Source organism: Schistocerca americana, chromosome 8, assembly GCF_021461395.2.
Source record: "Schistocerca americana isolate TAMUIC-IGC-003095 chromosome 8, iqSchAmer2.1, whole genome shotgun sequence".
Lineage (NCBI taxonomy): Eukaryota > Metazoa > Arthropoda > Insecta > Orthoptera > Acrididae > Schistocerca > Schistocerca americana.
The window spans coordinates 428,177,729-428,201,635 of NC_060126.1; the positions used below are offsets into that span (position 1 = coordinate 428,177,729).

Consider the following 23,907-nt stretch of genomic DNA (forward strand, 5'->3'; position numbering starts at 1 on the left):
ACATAAGCATTCTTGTTCTTAGCGGCAGTTCATCCAGAAGAGGAGGAAGAAATCGTCTGAGGAAGTTGGCATACGCTGTGCCGTTTAGATTACCATTGATAAAATAATGGCCAGTAATTGTAGTACCAAGCATCCCACACCAGACGTTAACTCTCCATTGACGCTGATGTTCCACCTGTCTAAGCCATCGTGGGTTGTCGCTGGACCAATAATGGATGTTCCTTGTATTTACCTGTCCTTCATTTGAGAAGGAACATCCATCGATAAATAGAACATCGGAGAAGAAGTTCGGGTTGGCGAAGATTTGCTGCTTTGCCCACTGACAGAACTGTACACGATTCTGGAAATCATTCCCGTGCAGTTCTTGATTTAGGTATACATGGTAAGGATGGGACCGGTGACGTGTAAGATACGATGTACACTGGTTTTAGGAATGCCAATCTCGTGTTCAAGCTGTCGTTTGCCCACGTGTAGATTCATAGCAACGAAAGCGAGAACAGTAACTTCGGCAGCTTCGTCTGCGCGAATGCTACGACGATTGTGTTGTCGTGGGTTGAAACTTCCCGTTTCCTGAAGCGTCGCAACAAGAAGAGAAAACATCCGTCGGGAAGGTGGGTTCTTGTCAGGATATAGCTCTCTGTACTGTTCCGCTGCCTGCGTAGCATTTCGCCTACCTTCAACAACAATAGAAGAAACGTTATGTCGATGCAGTTTATAGGAAGGACAACCTTTACTGTATGTCTACTCTACACAACAGTATTTAAAAGGACTAAAATACTGTACTAAATGTACCCGTACGTAAGAAAACAGTATTGCAATTACTGTTCTGCTAACTTACATTCCCCATAGATTATTAGCATTTCTACCTTCTCATTCTACTCACACAACTCTTCAACTGACGATGGTTGACAGAATGACGGGCTGTGCATTCTACTTATGTTTACATTCGTCCTCTGTCAACGTCAGCACGTGGATGTGTCCCATCACCCTTAGTGCATGCACTAAGCGCTGGGAGCATCATCGTCGTTGTTGTATTATGTAATTAATAACGTTGTGTTTCAGTGAATGGTACACTGTGATACATTTTTGAATAGGTCTTTAGGAGAGGAAATGAAGTACCGAATAAAAAATACAGGGTGCCATTAAAAAAGTCGTATCGCTGTTCATATCTTTGTAAAAAAAAAAAAAAAATACTAACTATAACGAAGGAAATTATGATGATTGATGACCCCCTGACGACCAAAGAACATTTGCTTGAACAATTTTGTAATTTGCATCTGGACAAACAGTTATTTAGGGTGGTCAAGATAAATGGGACACCCTGTATAGTAAGTACTCACGGAATATTTGTATTGGAAGTGCTTTTCCTTAATTCTTCGATTACTTTAATTTAAAAAAACCATCCGGTTGCAGATGACAGGCCAGTCATTTGTTGAAGTTTGTACACAACCTAACCGGCTAACTATTGAAATAAGAAACAAAAATGTCGGAACACACAAGTAAAAAGTTTGGTTCTAATGTTTCAGTCGTCACTGCATCGTAAAAGTAAGGACCTAGTGATGATCGGTGCTCGTGCTGAAACGTGTATGGGGTGAAGTAAACTTAGAACAACTTGTGTTTTGAAGAAGCTGATGGAACAGAGTCATATAAAGCAAATATAATGGCTGAATTTTTGTAAGTTCTTTAAACCCGTCTGCATAACGTAGTTGCAAGGAAGCACATTGCCCAGTACAGCAAGAAGTGTGGAAACTGATTGCGTTTGCTCTGGACTGGGTCGCCTTCCATTTTCCTCACTACCCAGCAGCGTTTTGGCATCACGGCACACTTTCAAATAGGCGTAGTAAATGCGAAGGCATGTCTCACTTTACTTTCCGATTGGTGCGTACGGCGCGCCGGAAAATAATTTTGTAAGCAGGCGTTTCTTTGAGGGCATGTGGACTTCACACGTCAGAAATCACAAATACTAGACTAAACGCCCTAGCGGAATGTCTGTCAATGACTAGAAATGAACAGCTAAGCTGCTCTGCCGTAGGCAGCATGTTACGAGCACTGCACTTGGAAGGCAGACCAACTAGAATACCAGATAAAACTGCCATTGCGCGGAACCGAGGTATACTGAATTATAAAAATGTATTTAAGATAGAAAAAGTTACACCAAGTAAAAAGAGGCACTATATTTATGGAAGGCAACTACTTACTGTGATAAGAATTTATTTTGTTAATACTGCGTTTTAGCTTTTTTGAGAATAAAAGTCACAGTTAAGTAACATGTACAATCCCAGAAACATTAATTTCATGTAGAGTGGTAATAAATATAAAGCACAATTTAGTCCTGTTTGGAAAGGTGCAGAAATTTGTAGATCTTCACTAATTTCCCGGTACTTTCTCTTCTAAACTGAACTCTAAGACAGAATAAAAAAGAAAAAAAAACAACAACGGACCACAAAGGAATTACCTGACTCGGACGGAAATCGGTAGTTGTGATGTACATGTACAAACAAACAAATGATCACAATTTCAGAACTATTGGATAATTCATTCAAGATAAAAAAGAAATTAAATATTGTGTGTTTGCAATGGTTGCAGTGCAAGAAATGAAGCTTTTTCCCAAAAGCAACAAATTCTATTGGTAAGTTTCCTTTCTTTGTATTTTTCAGCTCCATTATCTTCAACCATTTGTTTGAATGGATCTGCGTTATGATTGTATCAGAAAACATAGTGACTGGACAATAATCAGATTCTGCAATCCTAAAAGATGTAATACGTGCAATCCACTTTGACTGCAACTCCATGAGCCAGTTTTCTGCACTTCTTTATTGTTCAGCAGTTAATGTTCTCTCTCTCTCTCTCTCTCTCTCTCTCTCTCTCTCTCTCTTTCTCTCTCTCTCTCTCAAAATCTTGGGTGTAACATATTAGCAAGATACTGAAAGGCTTATAGTGCCTGTTCCTTTCGTTTTTTTTTTTTTGTTTTGGTTTTTTTTTTTTGCATTCTTGTTGGGTTCCATATCACGACTTTTTAAAATTTTGGTTTCTTACGTAGCATGTGTGAATTGTGACATTCATTTGCGGACATTTTGTTTGTAGAAACTATGCTGTATGTTGCCACTTTCATGTTTATTATTAAGATCAGGCACTGCCAGTACAGCCTCAGTAGGCCAATCTTGAAAATGAACCTGTAAGGTTCTAGTCGCCTAATATAAATACTGCAACTGTTGACAGAATCGTTAGTAAAAGCTTCATCTCAGCTACTCTCTTTCAGCACAAAAAAGCGCAAATATGTGCGAATGCCAAAATTTTTGGTGAGGAAGGCGAAATCAGGAGTGACGCAGCAGGCCTCCACTTCTGTGTGAGAGTCTTTTAAAGAGGAATATATTCGTCTTTTTTGCGCTCAGACAGGACCAGTTTTCCGCTGGTTCCCCTCGTTTTCCCTGCTGCAGCAGAATGTGGTGCTTATATAAAACATATTTTGCAGGTCAGTTAAGTTAACAGTTCATTTATATACTTCAACATATCTATATACTTTGACACACACAAACAACAAATGAGTAGGCATAGTATAAGGTTACACATACAATCGTTTACTCTACATTTTTTTCGGGATACTTTACCCATCAATCGCAGTTCATCACAAATATATAGCTTAAGATTTGATCTAAAGAGAACGTCTACATCTACAAAGATACTGCGCTAATCACACTTAAGTGCCTGGCAGAGGGTTCATCGAACCACCTTCGCAGTAATTCTCTATTATTCCAATACCGAACAGTGCGCAAAAAAAACGAAACCTATATCTTCGCGAGCTCTGAGTTCCCGTATTCTTTTATGATGATAGTTTCTCCTTATGTAGGTCGGCGTCAACGAAATATTTTTCACATTTGGAGGAGAAAGTTGGTGATTGAAATTTAGTGAGAAGAATCCGCCGCAACGAAAAAGTCTTTGTTTCAATGATGTCCACCACAAATACTGTATCATGCCAGTGACAATCTCCCTACCGTAGTTCGCGATAATACAAAACGCGCTGCTATTCTTCGAACGTTTTAGACGTACTCCGTTAATCCTGTCTGTTAAGTATCCCTCACCGCGCAGCAGTATTCCCAAAGAGGATGGACAAGCGTAGCGTAGGCAGTCTCTTCAGTAGATCTGTTACATTTTCTAAGTGTTCTGCCAATAAAACGAAGTCTTTAGTTCGCGTTCCCCACGACATTTTCTGCCTGTTCTTTCCAATTTAAGTTATTCGTTATTGTAATTCCTAGGTATTTAGTTGAATTTACGGCCTTTAGACTTCACAGATTTATCGTGTAACCGAAGTTTAACACATCACTTTTTGCACTCATGTGGATGACCACACCCTTTTCATTTTTAGTCAGTTGCAGATTTTCGCACCATGAAGATATGTTTTCTAAATCGTTTTGCAATTTGTAGAAGTTTTGTTAGAAATATTTTACTGAATTTGCCATCTTCGGAGTTTTACATAATTTTTGGCAGTTACTTTAAGTTCTTTTCAGCCCATTCTTTGTCGCTGCATTACCACTTTGGGTACACTTCTATAGATGTGAAGTCACGGTTGTACAGAGACGGCGCGTTTTAAAGTCGGTGGTGAAAAATGGCCAGTAAAGACATAGTTTGATGATCTCACGTACCTTGCGAAGACCCCAGAAAATTTGCCACGTGTTCACTAAGTTAAATCAAACTAGATTTACGCCTCAGACCGGATATTACGTGCGTAAACTTTAAACCTCTGGATCTCGGCAACGGATGACGATAACGAAAAAAGTTTGGACTTCCTCCGGGAAGAAAATCTTAAGAACGTATAGTAACAATTTCGATGATTTGTCATGGATAGAAACAATAGAAGTGGCCATGCCCACAATTGGTACTGTTCGCACCCAAAAAACATGGTTTTTCGCGGTTTCCTCAGGAAGAGCCCGTGAACAAATGCTGGTTTCATAAGCCGCCTAAGGCAAAACGAGCCAACCGATTTACACAATTTGCCATAGCTGGAAGAAGGGTGTAATGTTTAAATCTTGATCCTGTACTGTAGCATAGCTACAATACAGGGTGACCTGTAGTGTAGCATAGCTACAATACAGGGTGAAAAGTATTTAAACCGACAAACTCTGGGAGGTTGTAGGGGACATTAAAACAAATATTTTTCCCTAAAGTAATTTTTTCCTAAGAGGAGTATTTAAACCGGTAGATGAAGATTTCTCTGGCGGCAAATTAATTAAACCAACAAACACTTTTCCATTTTTTTATGACCAAGAGACAACAACTAGGTAGCAGATACGGCCCAATTAAACAGTCCCCAACAACACCGACCCACACATTAACGAAGAACCGCACTTGATGAGCGCTAGTAACTGTAGCATGTGGGTTATCCTCATGTTGACGACTCCATCACCCCCGAACGTTGCTTCATCGGTAAACACTGTTCCAGGTACCACTGCGAAAACTGTGCTCTGGGTGGATAATCAACTGGTTCCAGGTTGTGGACACGCTGTAAGTGAAATGAATGTAACAATTGCCCGCGAAGGACAGTTCTTACATTCGTTCTGATTCGTCCCCATGTTACGTGCAATTGCGCTGCTGCTGATTGAAGGATCCCGCTCCACATGCTGCAAGACAGCTTCCTCAACTTGCAGCGTTCTTACCATGCGACGGCGTCCCTATCCAGGTAATCTGCTAAATGACCCGGTCTCACGCAGACGTTGGTACACCGCACAAAAGGTCGTATGATGCGGGATACGGCGATTAGGATATTGTTGTTGATAAACCCGCTGTGCAGCTCGTCCGTTGTGGTGCGCTTCGTAGTACACGAACCATATCAGTGTACTCACTCCAGGTGTATCCATTAGTAAACAGAGACAATGCACTACTGCACTGGTGGACAGCAGTTACCTACAACTGAAGAGCGTAATACGCCCTCCAACAACTGAAGATCGTAATACGGCCTCTAACAACTGAAGAGCATAATACGGCCTCCACCGGTTTAAATAATCCTCATAGGAAAAAATGGCATTACGGAAAAATATTTGTTTTGATGTCCCCTACAACCTCCCAGAGTTTGTCGGTTTAAATACTTTTCACCCTGTATATGCTAGACAAAGATCTATCTAAAACTCATGACCGCTTGTCTGTGATCATTAGATATGCCTCCTGATAAACCGTGTTTTGCGCCCGGCTTTTTGGATCATAGTGGTACGGTGCATTGTCGTGCAGGGACGGATTACACTGAGGATGACATTACAGTTAAGTTGTGTAGTAACGCATAGCACACCGTAATTGTTTTCGCTGCAGTTACTAAATTGCGCTAGGGAGACGCTGGGAAAGGTCACGTCCGAATTTTTCCGTCATCTGTGAGCAAGAACCACCTAGTTTTAAAGAATAACAATAACAGCACAGAAGCAGAAAATTACGCGAGAAACGCTGGTTGGACGGCCGCCCATGAGCGATTCGGTATCTGAATGTGTCGCGACTCTGGAGCGGACCGGTATTCACACGCGCAACCGTAACTTTCGTTTTCCCGGCTGTGGAACAAAAGCGGTGGTGACCTTGACAGGACACACAGCGTGTCCCGGAAGTGGGCGGTCACCTTGCCGTATCGCCGAGGCCGCACTCTGCTCTAGATTGTGTCGGAACGCGGGTGCATTCCACGCTGTGTGTCGCGGAAAACGCGTCGTTTCGCGTACGTCGCGTCGCGCGGGCGAAGCACTCATCCGTAACTGCCTCGTACGCCGAAAAACATTTGTTGGTGAAGGTGTCCTACAGCCTGAACATCACATGCATATCAACTGTCGTACAAACACTGACTTCAAAACCAAATGGAAGCTTGTATTCTCAGAAACTTTCGTGCGGTGAGGGCCCTGATCAACACAGCTTACTTCACGTAAAACATGTCGTATAATGAAATATTTGAAGGAAAAACGGCGGGGGAATCTTGTTAAAGGCAGCAGGACATCGCGCACAGTATTCAGCTTTGAGAAAATAACAGTATCCTCTACGTCTTGTGAGGTCTCTGTGCGTGCGTGCGTGCGTGCGTGCGTGCGCGCGCGCGCGCTGTGTAGTGTCGTATCATGTTTGTGTTGGAGGAGATGGATGATGATGATGATGATGATGATGATGATGAGAGGAGGCAGAAGGCGAAATCCGGTGCGGCCACGCAGACCAGTCTCCACGAAAAGCACAAAAATGGCCGCCGAGCATAACGTTTCCATCCGATTGGACGGAAACGGTTTAATTTCGGCCGGAAAGGCGTTCTGGTGCCTCCCAGAGAAACAAGTCGGCACCGAGGATTAAAATAAAACACCTGTATTAAATCCAGTTGTAATAAATTTCAGTGAGTAGAAGATAAGTGGCTCTTAAAAGCATTTACTAAACATCTAACTTCGTGTCTCATTTGTACACGAATTCGGTAGACCAGCATTACGTTTGAATGGTATTTCCGCCATTTGAGTGTACAAATTTCTTTATTTTACATTACTATTATGGTTTCAACCTTAAGACATTATCTACATCTACATCACACTCTGCAAGCCACCTAATGGTGTGTGGCGGAGGGTACTATCTGATCCCTCCAACCCTGTTCGAAGAATGATTGTCGGTAAACCTCTGTATTGGCTCTAATTTCTAGATTTTTTTTCCTCGTGGTCAATACGCGAGATGTATGCAGGAGGGAAGTAACATGTTTTCTGATTCCTCTTGAAAAGTGCTGTCCAGAAATTTCAATAGTAAATCTCTCCGTGATGCACAACTCCTCTCTTGTAACGTCTGCCAGTGGAGTTCTTGTACCATCTCCATAACGCTCTCTCGCCAGCTAAACGACCCCGTGACGAAACGCGCCGCTCTTCGTTGGATCTTCTCTATCTCCTCTATCAGTCCAACCTGATAGGGATCTCAGATAGATGAACAATGCTAAAGAATCGGGCGAACAAGCGCCTTATAAGCCACTTATTTCATGGATGAGTTACATTTTCTTAAGATTCTTCCGATGAATCTGAGTCTGGTGTCTGCTTTTCCCACTATCTGCTTTATATAGTCATTCCCTTTAAGGTCGATCTGGATAGTTACGCCTAGATATTTTATAGCAGACACTGTCTCCAGCTGTTTGTCAACAATATTGAAGCTGTACAGTAGTAGATTTCTTTTCCTATGTATGCGCAATATGTTACTTTTTTTTACGGTCAACTGCCAGAGCCTGCACCAATCATCAATTCTTTGCGGGTCGTTCCGCAAATTCTTACTATCTTCTGGCGTTGTTTCTTTGGCACAGATAACTGCATCTGCTTATACCCTTAGAGGGCATCCAATGCTTTCTACTAGATCATTTATATATATTGTAAACAGCAACGGTCCTATCACACTTCCCTGTGGATTCCCCATATTACCCTTGTATCTCTCGATTGAGTTCTATCTGCAAGGAAGTCTTGACTCCAATCGCAGGTCTGCTGCGATACTCCGAAGCTGTTATTTTTTTCATTAAACGGCTATGCGGGACGGTGTCAAATGTCGTACCGAAGTCAAGTAACGCGGCATCAGCCTGAGCGCCGTTGTCCACTGCGCCGTGGATACCATGGAGGAACAGAGCGAGCCGAGTTTCTCAGGATCTCTGTTTGCGGAATCCATGTTGATTTTTATGCTGGTGATGTTCATTTTCCAAGAACTTCATAATTCTTGAGCATAAAACATGTTCCATAATTCTTCAACAGATTGACGTCAACGATATAGGTCTATAATTGTGTAAATCTGTCTTACGGCCTTTCTTAAAAACGGGAATGACCTGCGCTTTTTCCAGTCGTTAGGTACCTTTCGTTGCTCAAGTGACCTGCGATAAATTATTGCTAGAAGGAGAGCAAATTCTTTCGCATAATCTTTATAGAATCTTATACGTATCTCATCTGGTCCTGAAGCCTTTAGACTAGTAACTGATTGTAGCTGCTTTTCAGTTGTGCGAGCGGTTATCTCAGTATCTGCCATTTCGACGTTCGTACGACGATTGAAAGGACGGACAGTGTTACGATCTTCCGCGGTGAAACAACTTCGGGAGACCGAATTCTGTATTTCTGCCTTCTGTCTGTTATGTTCTGTTTCGGTGCCGGTGTGGTCGCTGAGAGAATGAATAGGTGATATTGAACCACTTACTGATTTTAGCGGCCATGATCTCGTAGGGTTTTTACTCAGCTCGGTTGACAACGTCTTACTCTCAAAATAATTGAACGCTACTCTCATTGCTCTCCTTACGCTCATTTTCGCTTCGTTCAGTTTGTGTCCGTCGACTAGGTTTTTACTGCTCTTGAATCTGAGATGAAGTGCTCTTTGTTTACGTAGCGCTTTTGTAACACGGCTATTAAACCGTGGTGGATCTTTCCAATCCCTCAAGACCTAAAAAAACTCAAAAATGCTCGATGTAATTAGACTGTAAGTGAAATCAACGTGAAGATGTGTTCAAGAGGGGACCCATTGTGTAGATAAATACAAAATCACGGAAATCTGTGGCAGACAGGTAGTAAACATGTTTTCCAGTCATTAAAACAATTGAGCTACAGAATGAAGAAATGGTTCAAATGGCTTTGAGCACTATGGGACTTAACTTCTAAGGTCATCAGTCCCCTAGAACTTAGAACTACTTAAACCTACTAATCTAAGGACATCACACACATCCATGCCCGAGGCAGGATTCGAACGTGCGATCGTAGCGGTCGCGCGGTTCCAGAGTGTAGCGCCTGGAACCGCTCGGCCACCCGGGCCGGCCGCTACAGAATGAACATCAATACAATAGCTAGATGTGTAATGAATACGCTGTGAAAATATACAGGAAGTTTCCGTAAAAGGGTGCAAAAATGTAACAGGACATAGAAAACGCTCCACTGAACAAATTGAGGTAGGGAATCTAGGATCGGAGAAGCCAGCTTAAGGAGATGTGGAAGTAAACCTGTCTACTATTTTGTCTAGCATTACTCTTTCCCAGCTTATTTACAACCGACATGCGTAAAAGTTTAAAGTTAATGTGCTGTTTATTTACGTGTACGTTCTTTATTTCCTGCAATGAAACAAGGACGACGATCCTGTTTGCTAGGAAGTCATTATGTAGGTTTCGTTTACTTTACTTCTCCATAAGATGGCTCTATTGTATCGTATTTACAGTGTCCCATGAGAGAATGTGCTGTGAATCACTGTGCTGTTGGGCGAGGTACGGTAAAGTACGATCGAGAAGTACTGGTACAGTTTCGCAGAACTCACTGACATGCACCTCGGGTATGGGGAAGTACGTTGTAACACAATCGCTGCTGAAAGGTTGTACAGGGAACGATTTCCTGACAGGCATCATCCGTCACGACTCGTGTTTATTTCTCTTGATCGACGAATGCGTCAGACTGTTTCATTGGAAAGAAGAAATGAGGGATGTGGCAACATGAGGAGCACTCGCACACTCGATTTTGAAGAGGAGGTGCTAGAACGTGTTGCACTGGACCCCAGTACAAGTACTCGTCGTATTGCACATGGAATAGGCGCTGCAGATTCTAGCATGTGCCGAGTACCAGGAACAACAATTACAATCGTATCACCCACAACGAGTGCGTGCAACGCTTGTGACTGACTTCGCACCAAGGGTCGCATTGTGTCAGGGGTTGCTCCAACACTGGACTGATCTACCAGATTTTCTCCAAATCGTGCTGTTTACTGGCGAGGCCTCCTTTGGTCGTGAAACTATTTCGAACAGCAGGAACAGCCATGTGTGGGATGACCTTCACGCAGTAGTAGAGTTGCAGTATTAAGTACGTTTTGCTCTGAATATCTGGGCCGACATCAAATGGTTCAAATGGCTCTGAGCACTATGGGACTTAACATCCGTGGTCATCAGTCCCCTAGAACTTAGAACTACTGAAACGTAACTAACCTAAGGACATCACACACATCCATGCCCGAGGCAGGATTCGAACCTGCGACCGTAGCAGTCGCGCGGTTCCGGACTCAGCGTCTAGAACCGCTAGACCACCGCGGCCGGCTGGGCCGACATCGTAGGTGACAATCTCATTGGGCCATATCTTCTACCTGGCTTCCTGAATGGTCACCTGTACTTGAGGTTCGTGCAGAAAGTTCTGTCTGAGTTGGAGGAGGTACCTTTGGCTGTACGTGAGAGGATGTGGCTACAACATGACGCTGCACTGCCTCACTTCAGCGTGGGTGTCTGCAACCATCTGACTGCTGCATTTCCTGGTCGCAGGAATGGAAGAGCAGGTGCTGTTCCATGGTGTGCGAGGTCACCTGACCTGAACCCCCTTGATTATTTGCGATGGGGATATCTAAAGTCACTGGTTTACGAGGCCGTGGTGGATATGGAGAGGGAATTATTTGCCAGGATTGTAATTGCCTGTGATGTGATTCGAAACACTCCAGGGATATTTGTCAGGGCGCGTCAGAATCTTGTTCGCCGATGTCACGCTTGCATTGACGTTGATGGCCGTCATTTTGAGCACATTTTGTAAGATACAGTACCAATGGTACGTTCATTGTTTCAGTGATGGCATTTGCAGTTACTTGTAACTAATGTAAATAAAAAAGTACACAGTAATGTGATTTTATTCCTATTATCTGCATAAGCTGGCTTCTCCGACCCCAGGTTCCCTACCTCAAATGGTTCAGTGGAGCATCCTCTATGGCTCGTTAAATTTTTGCACGCTCTGACGGAAATACCCTGTAAATATAAGTAGCATATTTTCAGACCATGTCCTTTTTTCAGAGAAGGTTTTCTTGCTATCACGAGTGTTCTTCGCCTTTGTCACCATCGGTTATTTCGAGAAGCGCACCTTACCAAAGCGGGAAAACGGTTTGGTGTAGATGATGTCTCGATTTGGTAAGGCTAGCATTGACAAATGTCGATGATGAGACCATTGGTCGGTATTCATCTGCCATTGACGCCGATGCGGTATCTGGATGTGCGGATGAAGGCGAAGCAGACGCAATACGCTCAAGAGCTCTTTTCCCTTAACAAAGGCCCACAGTGTGAGCTGTGTTAAAATCGGAACCGCCGAAGCTCGCAAATCCGGAGAGAGCGTTGTGGCGATCGAAGAGGAGAGGGAGAGGGAGAGAGAGAGAGAGAGAGAGAGAGAGAGAGAGAGAGCGCGAGCGCGTTTATAAGACTGCGGTGGACGGCTGAGTCACGGAGGATGGTGCGGGCCGTGACTCAGGCTCAAAACAGCCGGCGTGCCTTCCGCGACCGCCGCTGGACAGAAGAGGACGGAAATGAGCTCCGTGTACTGGGCTCTACACCCGCCAGTGCGTCCTGTGACGTCATGTCCGAATTCGCCGTCTCCGCGTACCCGTCGACCCGACTCGTGAATCTCTGCAGCAGCCGAGTCGTCACGTCACCTGAGTCTGATGTCGGGTACAGTTGGTAGACGTGGCGTGTCAACAAGGAGAGCGAGTACACGATGTCTCAAGCACAACCGCGGACTCGCGGCGTTCCCGCTACATACGCAACTATTCTGAAAGAAATTTCCGCCATTAAATCGTATACAGTATTACTATTCGTTTGTTTCACACAATCATGTTTTCGGCTTTATATCCATTCTAAACTGCAACTTGAAATGTCACAAAATGTCCGTCACGCTTAAATGACAGAAGCAAGCTGTATACCAGTGTAACGACTGACAGATGCGAAATGAACATTATTCTGTTCATACATATCTATGTATAAAATCAGATTCACGGGAGAAATTTCTGAGTCGTTTGATGCAAAGACTGGTATTGGACGTGGAGATGCACTCTAACCATTACTGTTTAATTGTGTTTTGGAGGAAGTAATTACAGAATGGCGAGAGCAAAAGTAGAGTCAAAATATAGATCAGTCGATCAGGTTAGGTAGAAGTAATATTAGAGTAGATTGCAGATGATCTGGCAATTCTAACTTCGGATGTTACCACAGCTCAAAAGAAATTGAAATTCTTAAAGTAGTTGCAGAAAAGTAGGACTACAAATATCATTCGAAAAAACGGAATATATGACGTGCAACAGACAAGCACCAAGTTTTTGAACACGAAATATGGAAAAATTAAAAGGGTTTCTCAGTTCAAATATTTGGTGGAAATCTTACAAGAAAACGGTCTGGAAATTGCAGCAACGAAGATCGCTGTAAAAAAATGGCAACTGCATTCAGATTAACACAAAATATTTATGATAAGAAAAAAATGTTCAAATGTGTGTGAAATCTTATGGGACTTAACTGCTAAGGTCATCAGTCCCTAAGCTTACACACTATTTAACCTAAATTATCGTAAGGACAAACACACACCCATGCCCGAGGGAGGACTCGAACCTCCGCCGGGACCAGCCGCACAGCCCATGACTGCAGCGCCCAAGACCGCTCGGCTAATCCCGCGCGGCTTGTGATAAGAATATCTCTTTCTAAATTCAGTAAAATTAGGCATTACAGCACTGTAATCAAACTTGAATGTCTTTATGGAGCAGAAACTTTAATTTTAAATAGAAAGAGGGGTACTGATGAAATTCAAAAGAAAGAAAGATTATTAGGAAAATATTGGGTCCCAAAATTACTGATGGTGGAAGTTACAGGCTGAGAAACATTAAGGAAATACACTAATACACAGACATACATGGTGGCATGACAAAACGAAGACTTCAATTTTATAGGCACATTAAAAGAATGGCACCCACTAGGTTGACGAAACAAATAGTAGAATTCTACGGAAACAGAAAAAAATGGTTCAAATGGCTCTGAGCACTATGGGACTCAATTTCTGAGGTCATTAGTCCCCTAGAACTTAGAACTAGTTAAACCTACCTAACCTAAGGACATCACACACTTCCATGCCCGAGGCAGGATTCGAACCTGCGACCGTAGCGGTCGCCCGGTTCCAGACTGTAGCGCCTAGAACCGCACGGCCACTCCGGCCGGCCGGAAACAGAAGTAAGGCCAAAATTGTGGCAATTAAACGGATGGCTGCAAGTACGGAGGATCTTAAAATAGCCTGCATAGCTCAGGCAGACCTTACAGATAGAAAATGATTTAGAGAAAAGAAATTTGATTGGAAAATTGGTCAGAGGGTAATTAGAAAACGGACTGGAAGACTGTGGTCTGATGAAAGACTTCATTCTGAAAGGATGAAACAAAGTGGGACACAAAGGAAGGCCAACAATCAAAAGGGACAATGATTCTATCTCGCTTGTTCCATTGGGCCCATACGTGAATAATAATAAATACCTTTATATCGATAAAACTTTCCCGAAGACTGCTGTAAATTTATTTGAATATTTAATAACGTATTCACTGAATTCTGACATTTACGTTGACACATACACACTTTTGGGGCGTTACCGAATCTGTGACGACGGTACCAGAAAACATGACGTTAGGTTGAAGAGCAATCTGTAAATGGTGATTGTTAAAATAAATTTCGGAAATGAATGATAAGCGACGCAACTCGCTGTTAGTCCATAAACGGAAATTTCCATGACCAAATGAATACAGAAATACAACACTGACATTGCTCTTCTGTGCCCAGTTTTAGTCTGACGCAGATGCTCTCCCATGGTGGAAGTGGAATAAACAACAGTACAATCAGATTGTATTGCATTGGACGAAATTTGTATGTATTTCGTCTGAAGCGTGGACTTCAGCATGAGACTGCACGCTATTGCGGTTGTACGCTTTTCCGTCTTAGGCCCTCCACAGTCTCACGAAACACAGCTTCGTTAAAGGCTATCTGATCCCGACAGTCGGTCATTTCTCCTTGTCAGCAGCAAGATCGGCTACTCGTCTTCCGTCCTAACAATAGGCTTTAGACCTTGTACACACTTATACACGAAGTCGAGCGATTTTGGTTTCTAGAACAGTGTGTATAGACAATCGAGCGATTTTGTGTAAAACAACTGAAGGACATTTCTTGTCTATAGACACAATTTTGGAAAAAAAAATCACTCCGCGACCGCTACGGTCGCAGGTTCGAATCCTGCCTCGGGCATGGATGTGTGTGATGTCCTTAGGTTAGTTAGGTTTAAGTAGTTCTAAGTTATAGGGGACTGATGACATTAGTTGTTAAGTCCCATAGTGCTCAGAGCCATTTTTTTGGAAAAAAAAATCACAGAACTTTTGACTCCCATTTGGAGTGGGAGACATGAGACAATTCTTAGACAACGTTGCTTGACTTTTCGCAGCATAGACGTGTTCGTGGACATGGTCTCAGTTATTCTCTTTGCGACACGCGCAAAGCTTCATCGGTTTTTTTTATTATTTTTCATTTTCTTTTCGTTAAACATCACTTATCAAGATGCAAGATGTGGGCATCGGAGAAAAAGAGGCAGGTTATCGAAGGGCTGCCCAAAAAATACTGAGTATCAGTGAGCGATGTTGAAAAAAACATTTTGTCTTTTACTTTCAGAGTCGAAAGTAAATTATATCCGAAATGAGGCCCCTCCACAAACAGTTGATGTTTCCACCAGGGTCACCTCTTTCGATGTCTTTCACTATCGTTGCACAAGCTGCGATACCAAGGTCAGCCATAATTATTAAACATCGAGGAAGAAGGAATTAAAGTGCGTACATTACACAAAGTATGTAGACTACCTATATACATTGTCTAGCTACAGGTTTAGAGACAACCCTTCTACAATGGCCATAGGCAATCGCTCGATTTTCAATACAAGAACTCCTGCACTCTCTAGTAAGAGGGAACGGGTCGACGAGTATGAAGCGTCATACTCGCCGAACTACAGCGGGCACGAAGTATGCAACCCGCGGCATGAGAGTCGTACTCGGCCCGTTTGTGACCTCAACCGCACGTTCGCCAGCTGGGCCTGGCTCTGCCAGCGACTGAGCGGCCGCTGTGCACCGCCGTTCACGTGGACCGGAAGTGGTGCACGAGCACCGCACTGACGAACGAGCACAGCTTCCTGCCGCTCAGAACGCGTGTAGCCTCAGCCTAAGCGATTAACGAGTCACCACGGGAGGCCATCTGGAAACGTATCCTCAATCGGCTATCCGAGCTGCCATTGCGTTGCGCTGTAACCCCACGCGGATCAGCGTCCGGAACCCAAGCGTTCGTGGCGATGTGTCGTACGCGATTAACACTACGGTGAAAAAGTCATGGAATACCTCCTTTTGTCCGGCATACGACAGCAACTAGTCGTGCCATAGAGTCAACAAGTCGTTGGATTCCCCTGCAGAAGTATTAAGCCAAACTGCCGCTACAGCCGTCCGTAATTGCGAAAGTGTTGCCGGTGCCATTCGAGCAAATGATTTACTCACATAGATCGCCCAACATGAATCCCACCGAACATCTATGGGGCATAATCGAGAGGTCAGATCGTGCACAAAATCTTGCACCGGCAACACTTTCGCAATTGCGGACGGGTGTAGAGGCAGCATGACTTCCTAATATTTCTGCAGGGAACTTCCAAAGGCTTGTCGAGTCTATGTCACATCGAGTTGCTCCTCTTCGCAGGGCAAAATGTGATCCGATATTAGGAGGCATCGCATGATTTTAGGCACCTCAATGTATTTATTTGTTTGTTTTTCAGTTTTACAAGGATACTGTACGTGTCATTGTATTTTGTTTTGATAACCAAAAAACACGCAATTCGCTTATAAAGGTATTCACGTGCTTACAGTTCTAGTTTGAGAAGGATGGGCCGGCCGAAGTGGCCAAGCGGTTAAAGGCGCTACAGTCTGGAACCGCGTGACGCTACGGTCGCAGGTTCGAATCCTGCCTCGGGCATGGATGTGTGTGATGTCCTTAGGTTAGTTAGGTTTAAGTAGTTCTAAGTTCTAGGGGACTGATGACCTTAGAAGTTAAGTCCCGTAGTGCTCAGAGCCATTTATTTATTTCTTTTTTGGCGTCGTGCCGGTCAACGACTTAGTCGTTCATGTTAACATGTGGTACTTACTCCTGACAAATAATATGAAATTAAGTAAGACGATTCTGATGCAAATATTCGATGAGTAATAGAGGAATGCCATTTAAAACTTTTGTTACACTTATGCATCACAAGTAATTTAAACGAGTTGTGCAAAAGAGTAATAAAGTGAACACGTAGGCAATTAGGGTAAAAAAGCAAAAAAATTCAGAATGAAATCACACTTTGACATTAAATCAGACTTCACATTTAGCGTCTCATGAAAGAACATCTACAAGTTTCGCTTATAACGCAAGAGAATAATTTCACTTATATTACTACGTGTTTTGTTTTCTTGTATGCGTTCGACCTGCAATGTCCTCCGTCAAGGATCCCTGGGTTTGTCTACATAACTCCTTTGCCGTAAGTTACGTCGGTATCAGCAGATGGACAACAGAAAAGATTGGGTGAAAGGTCAAATGTGTCCTAAGTCAATGGCTGTGTTGTTCATATTCGCGTCGAAAATCGCGGATACAACCTCGACGCGGCAGGGAAGAGGGAAAACCGAACAGGTGTAAAAAGAGTTACCTTCGGTGCAGCTCGTTAAGCGAAGGGGCAGGGAGAAGCGGAAATTAATGCCTGGTTGGGAATTCACTGTGACCAGTACGCAAGCCGCCGTAACGGCCGCTGCGTTGAGCCGACGCAATATCCGGCAGACATTAGCCGAAGCTGGCCTCTTTAATCGAATATCTAATTATGGCGAGTAATACAACATAACGGCGGTAAGCAGATTACGAAAATTAATTACTCGGGCCTATTACCGTTATCGTGCGTTCATTAGGAAATTGTTGTGGCTGTATACACTCGGCAGACAGTGCGTTTCACGCAGAAAATACCTAACCCGGCAATGAGTTTTCGAACAGAGGCTTTTGTGCACTAACGGAAACAAAATCGCAACAAAAAATAATTGATGTAGAGTAATGAAATTCCGCGAAAACATTTGTGTAGGTAACATATTTAAGAAATTAATATTGTAAGCGCGACATCAGCCATTGCAGATGTGAAATGCTGCTACATTAATAGCCGGTGTATGCGTCAGAATGTTGAATGCAGGCATGCAACTGTGCATAGTGTGCTGTACAGGTGCTGGATGTCAGTTTCTCGGATGGACTTTCATGGTCTTTGCACTTGGTTGGTCAATACAGGGGCGTTTAATGCTGTTTGTGGATGACGCTGGAGTTGACGTCCGATGGAACTGATGTTGCGTATGTGGTGGACTGGAAACAGACCTGGTGATCGAACAGGTCAAGGCAACATGTCGACACTCTGCGGAGTACGTTGAGTTACAAAAGCGGTATGTGGCCGAGCGTTATCCTGCTGGAAAACACCCCCTACTATGCTGTTCATGCAGCAACACAGATCGAATCCCCGGAATGAAGCACAGATTTTCAGTCAAATGGTTCAAATGGCTGTGAGCACTATGCGACTTAACTTCTGAGGTCATCAGTCGCCTAGAACTTAGAACTACTTAAACCTAACTAAGCTAAGGACATTACACATATCCATGCCCGAGGCAGGATTCGAACCTGCAACCGTAGCGGTCGCTCGCCTCCAGACTGTAGCGCCTAGAACCGCACGGCCACTCCAGCCGGCCTTTTCAGTCAGGGTGCATGGCATAACCAGGAGAGTGCTCGTGTTGTCATACGAAATCGTACCTCTGACTGTAACCCCAGGTGTAGTTCCAAAGTGTCTAACACGCAGACAGCTTGGTTGCAGGCCCTCAATTGGTCTGCGTCTAACCAACTACACGGCCATCTCTGGCACCGAGGAAGAACCAACTTTCATCAGGAAACACAACAGACCCTCACCCCGCCCTCCAATGAGCTCTCGCTTGACACCACTGAAGTCGCAAATTGCAGTGGAATGCACGCTACAGGGCGTCTGGCTCGGAGCTGTCCATGAAGTAACCGCTTTGGAATAGTTCTTTATGTTACTGTGGTGCCAACTGCTGCTCAGATTGCTGCTGCAGATGCATGACGATGCACCAGAGCCATGCGCCGAACACGATGGTCTTTCCTCTCGATAGATCCACGTGGCCGTCCAGAAACCGGTCTTCTTGCGATCGTACATTCTCGTAGCCGCCACTGCCAGCAATCATGTACTATTGCTACATTCCTGCCAAATCTTTCTGCAATATTGCAGGACAAACATCCAAGTTGCCGTAGCCCTATTACACGTTTAAACTCAGTGAGGTGTTGATAATGGCGTCTGTGTCGCCGTAAAGGCGTTCTTGAGTAACGTCAACTCACCACGTATACTCTCGAAGGTAACTAATGCTCACGACCATTACAGCGCGTATTTAATGCAAACCTGATTTGCATGGGACTGGCGCGAAATTGGAATAGACATCGTCTTTCAGATGCAGAAACATGCAGACCAACTTTCATGTATGTCGCACACCTCTTTCTTGGCGCTGCGATTTTTTCCGTCCGTGTTTTAAAGCACTTGCCGATAAGATGTCCACGGTAACTATAATTAAGCTCTGTTTACTTTATTCCAGGGTAGGCGGGTTTTTGAAAGTGGCGTGTGTTGCATAAAACCTATGGGTAGGGGCAGCTCAGTCACCTTGTGCAATACGACTTTAATTTTGTGTTGCGGCAATCAAATAATGTACATGGTTGTATGGGCAATGGCCGACCGCTGTGACCGAGCGGTGCTTGTCGCTTCAGTCTGAAACCGCGCGACCGCTTCGGTCGCAGGTTCGAATCCTGCCTCGAGCATGGATGTGTGTGATGTCCTTAGGTTAGTTAGGTTTAAGTAGTTCTAAGTTCTAGGGGACTGATGACCTCAGATGTTAAGTCCCATAGTGCTCAGAGCCATTTGAACCATTTTTATGGGCAATTGCCCGAATCCATTAGAAATAAAATGAACAAGTAAAAAGGCAGATCATACTGCAGATAGCGAAACAGCCTATGTTATATCTGCAATCCCAGCTTCATAAAAACCATTACATTATCGTAATCTATAAACTTTACACTATGTCGAGACGCAGTGTATCAGTATTGCCTTCTTTCACATGACCACACACTATAGTTAAGAAATGGCGACATCTTCATGCTGCAAACCAGTGTGAAGGGCATGGATAAGGATACTTTCTATTCTACCTAATATTTTCTTCCATTACCGTGTGAATTACAGAAAGAGTGACTGTTGAAATACCTGGGGAAGCGCTGTTATACGGGGTGTCCAGAAAGCCTCTCCGCAATGTCGTATGACTGTTAGCAGCGCGTGCCGTATGATTGTTCGCCTGCCTGGGTTACTTCCCTTCAAGTGGACTCCTTCAACATTCAAAAAGTCTCGCCGCAGTGCCGGCCGCGATGGTCTCGCGGTTCTAGGCGCTCAGTCCGGAACCGCGCGACTGCTACGGTCGCAGGTTCGAATTCTGCCTCGGGCATGGATGTGTGTGGTGTCCTTAGGTTAGTTAGCTTAGGTTAGTTAGGTTTAAGTAATTCTAAGTTCTAGGGGACTGATGACCATAGATGTTAAGTCCCATAGTGCTCAGAGCCATTCTCGCCGCAGTGCCGTATGATTGTTAGATGGCTATTTTCAACAAGATGGTGCAACCGCGCATACAGCTCGCGTTTCAATTTCACTGCTTGCTGATGTTTTTGGCGATCGTATAATTTCACAGGAACTTTGGCCTTCACGATCGCCTGTCCTAACACCACCTGACTTTTTCTTCTGGGGTGCAGCGAAAGCAGCTGTGTATAAAAACCGTCCAAAATCCATCGATGAATTGAAAACTGCAATATCCACTTTCACTGCTTCTGTTACAGAAGAAATGTTACAGCTTGTGTTTGGAAACATGATTAGACGAATTGAATTGTGTATTCAACAACAGGGGGGACACTTTCAACATTTAATGTAAGAATTTGTAAGTAAAAATGAATATTCAATAAATTAATAACTTGTATTTCACTGAGTTTCATTTCGGTATATTCACTGCGACATACGACACGCACGGCTAACAATCATACGGCACTGCGGAGAGACTTTTTAAACACCCCGTATTAGTCGATGTTGTCTTCGCTGTCCATACGGGAGCGATAAGTAGGGGTTTTACTATATTCTTATATTAGTCCCTCCTAGTGGTTCAATAAATTTTTTAAGTAGGCTTCTGCAAGATACTTGGCATCTATCTTCGAGCCTCAACCAGTTCAGGTTCAGATTCTTTCAGCGTCTTCGAGGCATTCTGCCGTGGGTCAAACCTGTGACCATAGGTGCTGCCCTTCTCTCTATATGTTCAATAACCAGACACTTGAGCAATATTGGTTTGGCCGTGATATCATGCTGAAGAAGTGGATGCTTCGTGTGTGACCGAATTCTACGAATTCGATTGCAGCACGCTTTTCTATGCGCCGACAGTGTTACGTTACACACTGCCGTGTTTGACGCTACAGTTGTCGCGGGTACCCTAGCGGCAGAGGGCTGCGAATATGTTGACGTGAAGAACAAAGATGTAGAATATTAATAACATTTGTTTTAATAATAAAGCTTATAAATTCGGAGGCATTACTTTTCAGCACGTTCTCGTAGTTAGCAAGTAGGCCATAATTGCTAACTGTAGTTGCTCACTGATTGTCATGGAATTCGTTTTTGTATGGTTTCAAGCTTTTAAACATGGTAGTTGAGTATCTGCTTTAAGTTGGAAGTAGCTGTCAAGACTAAGGTTACGTTGGGAGATAGCACGTTGTTGGCGAATGCTTTATTTCGAATTCGTAGCAAATACTACTAAATAAAGAAAAAATATTGGAGGGAGAGAGAGAGAGAGAGAGAGAGAGAGAGAGAGAGAGAGAGAGAGAGAAAATCCAGTCTCTATAGGGAAGCATTGTAGAGACGTTCACAGGGGTTAGTTAAACTAAAGCATCAAGCAATAAATTTGATTTCTGAGAAGATGGTGCGAAGGGGGTTTCTCCATATACGAGTGGGCAGACGTATGTATCGGTTTAGACGCCAGGGCGAGTGTGCTTTTAAACGCGATTTCTGTTGCAACGCTGCCTCGGAGTACAAAATTCTTTGATTTCCTCGCATAGTTTAACGAGCAGCCAATCAGATGGGCGCTACAAGTGAACACGTGATACATTTCGCTGGCAAAGCCAGTCACGCAGCAGTGTTACGGAATAGCAATACGTATTCCGTGGCTCTGAAGTTTGCAGTCTGGCAACTGTAGCATTACGGTTGGTACTGAAGCACGAGCCAAAGACGCTGCACGGTGGTGGCAGAGTAACAGCGTACGGGATTCTCTGTTAGTTTTGCACTATACGAGTAGGTCCAAACCAGTGATTTGTTTTCATTTTAATATTATTTATTTGTTTATTTTGTTTTTCGTAAATTCTGCGCTTCGTTCAGTGGTAGCGAGGAGTTTAATGTGCGCTACTTGCGAGAGGGTTTTTCATGTCTGACCATCAGAGCATCAATTATTGTACGCTGCCACGTCACAACCACAGTGAAGTCCAAATCCGAAGGCAGGGTCGTCAGTGAAGCAGAACACTTAGAACTGAAAGCACGTTTATTTCTGACAGCACGTTACTGAGACCCGCAGCGATGCTAAGCACTACGCTATACCGAAAGCGCCACAGCTGACGGATTATTCGCCGTGCGAAGGCAAGCGTCAGTCCTCCGCTGGAGGTCTGTAACGACTGCACAGATGGTGAGGTATGGAAGTCTCGCAAACAGTTTGCGTACGTAGAGTTGCCCACAACCTTTTGGTGCCGGACCATTTACGCATTAGATGACCCAAAAGTTGCGTCTGATGCACGAAACACAGAAATTTCCATACTATTTACTTGTAGTGGCTTCAGTCCCGTTCCGCTTTTATCAGTGGTCAGTACAGAGACCGGCATGGGGGAAGTGCGCGCTAGCATGTTCCTCCATGCGACTTTTGTGGTTCTATGAGTGACATATGGACATAGTAATTCCAGTTCAATCTCAACAAAGTACAGGCTGGACCGTAGTCTGTCAACTAATGTGGGCAACTGGGAGGGAATATCCTTTCACTGTCGAATTACTCCGTCACAATTATATGTGCTGAAGTCAAAGTATTTGGGAGTAACTGTGTGCAGAGATATGACATGGAACGATGAGACTAGTTACAGCTAAAGCAAGTGGCTGGCTACTGTTCACTTGTTGGATACTAGGAAACTGTAGTTCGCGTGCAAGTGAGTGCATAGAAATGAGTTGTTTTGCCCATACTTGAATGTTGCTCGGGGGACGAATGTCGAACAAATGGCTGATATGGAGCGTATACAAAGAATGAGGGCCGCGAACGGTCGCAGGCTTGTGCTACTCGCTAGCGTCTGTAGCAGGTACGTTTAAAAAAAATCTTAATTGCCAGACATTCGAAGAAAAAACCGGGTTCGCTTTATGAGGGCTAGGTGAGAAAACTCCTAGAGTCATCTCTCAGGGCAGAAGAGACAAATATTCTTCGGCTATAAAGATCTTACAATACCAGGCAGAAAAAAACAGGATTTAATTGACACTGAAAGGGCAAAAAATTGCAACGATCGACAGATGGGATTCATTGCTCAGTAGATCAAGAAGCACTTCGTGCTACATTCGGGAGGACGACGGTTCAATCCCGCGTCCGGCCATCCTGATTTAGGTTTTCCGTGATTTCCCTAAATCGCTCCAGGCAAATGCCGGGATGGTTCCTTTCAAAGGGCACGGCCGACTTCGTTCCCCGTCCTTCCCTAATCCGTTGAGACCGATGACCTCGCTGTCTGGTCTCCTTCCCCGAAACAACCAACCAACCAACTTCGTGCTAAATTTGAGGGCATGCACCGCGTGAAGAGATTGTCTGTATGAATAGTAAAATATCTGAAATTGCACACATTGTTGTGCTGTCAATTGCAACAGTTTTCGACAGAAGTGCGCGAAGGATATGGAGAGGTTATGTAGTACTAAAAAGTACGTTGATTAAGTCAAGGGGCACGTCCAGAACGATTTTCCGGTTTAAAACTCGCAACTGTTGAATGTATGAAGGAAAAAGGAGTACGGGAA

At 44.0% G+C, this 23,907-nt stretch overlaps 1 protein-coding gene across 1 annotated transcript in view; it reads left to right on the plus strand.

Moving 5' to 3' along the window:
• The window catches only part of LOC124546021 (TBC1 domain family member 4), an 891,805-nt gene that overhangs the window by 222,410 nt on the left and 645,488 nt on the right, over positions 1-23,907 (plus strand). The window lies entirely within an intron of this gene.